Source organism: Bombus fervidus, unplaced genomic scaffold, assembly GCF_041682495.2.
Source record: "Bombus fervidus isolate BK054 unplaced genomic scaffold, iyBomFerv1 scaffold0083, whole genome shotgun sequence".
In the NCBI taxonomy this organism is placed as follows: domain Eukaryota; kingdom Metazoa; phylum Arthropoda; class Insecta; order Hymenoptera; family Apidae; genus Bombus; species Bombus fervidus.
In genome coordinates, this window is record NW_027212645.1 from 20001 (window position 1) to 25000 (window position 5000).

The following is a 5000-nucleotide window of genomic DNA, read 5'->3' on the forward strand; positions in this document are numbered from 1 at the left end:
ATTCCTACGTCGGGATTAAGCGTTTATTTCGTCCCGAGAACGTTAAAAAAAAATTTTTAATCGAACCGTTTTTTCGAATTTTTTCGCTTAAAAGCGTTACAAGGTGCTAATATTTGTGCATAAATCGCTTTAGAATGACGTTTTACATCGGGATTAAGCGTTTATTTCGTCGCTGGAAAGTTATATAAAAAAAGTATGATCGCGCCCGGGACGTTGGAACTTAGTCGCATTCTCGACCGGTACGTAGGGACTTAGAAAAATTTTCGACCGAAAAGTTATTTCGAGTTATTTCGCTTAAAAGCGTTATAAGGTATGAATATTTTTATAGAAATCGTTATGGTTCGACGAATTCTAGTCGACTGTAACGATTTCGTTTTATTTTTTTAAAAAATTGCCCCCTCCGGACCGACATGACCGGGCGGTTGGCACTTCGTCGATCCCCCGGCCGGTACGTAGGGACTTAGAAAAATTCCGGTCCAAAAAGTTATTTCGAGTTATCTCGCTAAAAAGCGTTACGAGGTATGAATATTTTTATATAAATGGCAATATTATGTATTTCTACGTCGGGATTAAGCGTTTATTTCGTCCCGAGAACTTTAAAAAAAATTTTTTAATCGAACCGTTTTTTCGAATTTTTTCGCTTAAAAGCGTTACAAGGTACGAATATTCTTGCATAAATCGCTTTAGAATGACGTTTTACGTCGGGATTAAGCGTTTATTTCGTCGCTGGAAAGTTATATAAAAAAAGTATGATCGCGCCCGGGACGTTGGAACTTAGTCGCATTCTCGACCGGTACGTTGGGACTTAGAAAAATTTCGGACCGAAAAGTTTTTTCGAGTTATTTCGTTAAAAAGCGTTACGAGGTATGAATATTTTTATAGAAATCGTTATGGTTCGACGAATTCTAGTCGAACGTAACGATTTCGTTTTATTTTTTTAAAAAATTGCCCCCTCCGGACCGACATGACCGGGCGGTTGGCACTTCGTCGATCCCCCGGCCGGGACGTAGGGACTTAGAAAAATTCCGGACCGAAAAGTTATTTCGAGTTATCTCGCTTAAAAGCGTTATGATGCGTATATATTTTTACATAAATAGCAATATTACGTATTTCTACGTCGGGATTAAGCGTTTATTTCGTCCCGACAACGTTAAAAAAAAATTTTTAATCGAACCGTTTTTTCGAATTTTTTCGCTTAAAAGCGTTATAAGGTGCGAATATTCTTGCATAAATCGCTTTAAAATGACGTTTTACATCGGGATTAAGCGTTTATTTCGTCCCCGAAAGGTGCCGTAAAAAATTTACGATCGCGCCCGAGACGTTGGAACTTAGTCGCATTCTCGAGCGGTACGTTGGGACTTAGAAAAATTTCGGACCGAAACGTTATTTCGAGTTATTTCGCTTAAAAGCGTTACGAGGTATGAATATTTTTATAGAAATCGTTATGGTTCGACGAATTCTAGTCGAACGTAACGATTTCGTTTTATTTTTTTAAAAAATTGCCCCCTCCGGACCGACATGACCGGGAGGTTGGCACTTCGTCGATCCCCCGGCCGGTACGTAGGGACTTAGAAAAATTTCGGACCGAAAAGTTATTTCGAGTTATCTCGCTTAAAAGCGTTACGAGGTATGAATATTTTTATATAAATGGGAATATTATGTATTTCTACGTCGGGATTAAGCGTTTATTTCGTCCCGAGAACTTTAAAAAAAATTTTTTAATCGAACCGTTTTTTCGAATTTTTTCGCTTAAAAGCGTTACAAGGTGCTAATATTTGTGCATAAATCGCTTTAAAATGACGTTTTACATCGGGATTAAGCGTTTATTTCGTCGCTGGAAAGTTATATAAAAAAAGTACGATCGCGCCCGGGACGTTGGAACTTAGTCGCATTCTCGAGCGGTACGTAGGGACTTAGAAAAATTTCGGACCGAAAAGTTTTTTCGAGTTATTTCGTTAAAAAGCGTTATGAGGTACGAATATTTTTATATAAATGGGAATGTTATTAAGTTTTACGTCGGGATTAAACGTTTATTTGGTCCCGAAAACGTTAAAAAAAAATAGTGGACCGACGCGACTCGGCCCGTCGGACTTTGTCATACTCTCCACCGGTACGTAGGGACTTAGAAAAATTTTCGACCGAAAAGTTTTTTCGAGTTATTTCGCTTAAAAGTGTTATAAGGTATGAATATTTTTATATAAATCGCTATATTATTATATTTTACGTCGGGATTAAACGTTTATTTGGTCCCGAAAACGTTAAAGAAAAATAGTGGACCGACGCGACTCGGCCCGTCGGACTTGGTCATACTCTCCACCGGTACGTAGGGACTTAGAAAAATTTTCGACCGAAAAGTTTTTTCGAGTTATTTCGCTTAAAAGTGTTATAAGGTATGAATATTTTTATATAAATCGCTATATTATTATATTTTACGTCGGGATTAAACGTTTATTTGGTCCCGAAAACGTTAAAAAAAAATAGTGGACCGACGCGACTCGGCCCGTCGGACTTGGTCATACTCTCCACCGGTACGTAGGGACTTAGAAAAATTTTCGACCGAAAAGTTTTTTCGAGTTATTTCGCTTAAAAGTGTTATAAGGTATGAATATTTTTATATAAATCGCTATATTATTATATTTTACGTCGGGATTAAACGTTTATTTGGTCCCGAAAACGTTAAAAAAAAATAGTGGACCGACGCGACTCGGCCCGTCGGACTTGGTCATACTCTCCACCGGTACGTAGGGACTTAGAAAAATTTTCGACCGAAAAGTTTTTTCGAGTTATTTCGTTAAAAAGCGTTATAAGGTACGAATATTTTTATATAAATCGCTATATTATTATATTTTACGTCGGGATTAAACGTTTATTTGGTCCCGAAAACGTTAAAGAAAAATAGTGGACCGACGCGACTCGGCCCGTCGGACTTGGTCATACTCTCCACCGGTACGTAGGGACTTAGAAAAATTTTCGACCGAAAAGTTTTTTCGAGTTATTTCGTTAAAAAGCGTTATAAGGTACGAATATTTTTATATAAATCGCTATATTATTATATTTTACGTCGGGATTAAACGTTTATTTGGTCCCGAAAACGTTAAAAAAAAATAGTGGACCGACGCGACTCGGCCCGTCGGACTTGGTCATACTCTCCACCGGTACGTAGGGACTTAGAAAAATTTTCGACCGAAAAGTTTTTTCGAGTTATTTCGTTAAAAAGCGTTATGAGGTATTAATATTTTTATATAAATCGTTGTATTATTATATTTTACGTCGGGATTAAACGTTTATTTGGTCCCGAAAACGTTAAAAAAAAATTTTTTATTCGAAAGGTTTTTTTGAATTATTTCGCTTAAAAGCGTTATAAGGTGCGAATATTCTTGCATAAATCGCTTTAAAATGACGTTTTACATCGGGATTAAGCATTTATTTCGTCGCTGAAAAGTTATATAAAAAAAGTATGATCGCGCCCGGGACGTTGGAACTTAGTCGCATTCTCGAGCGGTACGTAGGGACTTAGAAAAATTTCGGACCGAAAAGTTTTTTCGAGTTATTTCGTTAAAAAGCGTTATGAGGTATGAATATTTTTATATAAATCGCTATATTATTGTATTTTACGTCGGGATTAAACGTTTATTTCGTCCGTGGAAGGTTAAAAAAAAACGGACGGATACGACCGGGCCTTTGGAACTTTGTCTCATTCTGGACCGGTACGTTGGGACTTAGAAAAATTTCGGCCGGCGGAAAAGTCCGAAATACTTATTTCGAGTTATTTCGTTAAAAAGCGTTATAAGGTATAAATATTTTTGCGGAAACGGTTATATCTCTATTAAATACAACTGGATTAAACGTTTTTTCGAATTTTTTAAAAAATTTGTGTTCGACGAACTGACACGACTGCGATATTTGTTTAATTATTTCGTTAATTAACGTTGCAAGGTATATTTTTTTGCATATTTCTCGTTGTTTCAACGTGTTCTAATCGATTAAGAACGTGGTTTTTGTCCGTATTCGTTAAAAGAGGTGGTTTACTGATGCGATTTTGAAAAAAAAAAAAAAAATTAAATTTTTCGATAAAAACTCGTTTAAAATATTAAAATAAGCGGTGCGTTAAAATATCTCGACGATAGGACGTTTTATAAGGGTACTTTATTGGAACAAAGTGGTCGAGCGTTTCAGAGACTAAGTCCGACGGTACGTTGGGACTTAGAAAAATTTCGGCCGGCGGAAAAGTCCGAAAAGCTTATTTCGAGTTATTTCGTTAAAAAGCGTTATAAGGTATAAATATTTTTGCAGAAACGGTTATATCTCTATTAAATACAACTGGATTAAACGTTTTTTTCGAATTTTTTAAAAAATTAGTGTCCGTCGAACTGACACGACTGCGATATTTGTTTAATTTTTTCGTTAATTAACGTTGCAAGGTATATATTTTTTTGCATATTTCTCGTTGTTTTAACGTGTTCTAATCGATTAAGAACGTGGTTTTTGTCCGTATTCGTTAAAAGAGGTGGTTTACTGATGCGATTTTGAAAAAAAAAAAAAAATTAAATTTTTCGATAAAAACTCGTTTGAAATATTAAAATAAGCGGTGCGTTAAAATATCTCGACGATAGGATGTTTTCTAAGGGTAGTTTATTCGAAAAAAGTGGTCGAGCGTTTCAGAGACTAAGTCCGACGGTACGCTCTAACGGAGGTTTTACATGGTAAGCGCCCGGCCGCTGGCCCGGCCGGCGCCGACCGTCCGGCCGGCGCTTTGGTATCTATAAGAGACACGTCGAGTCGGACGGTCCGGACGGAACAGCGTCGAGCGCGTGGCTATTCTACGGCCTCGGTTGAGAATTCAGTCACCGCTCCTCGAGTCTTAGTGAACTTTTTTACTATTTCTCGACTGTTCCTTCGTTCTCGTATCGACTCTTTCTCTACACTGCTGCGCCGCGGGTCGCTGTCCTGGACGTAATGACCAAATAACGTGGCAAGGTTCCCCTTAGTCGGGAAGCTGG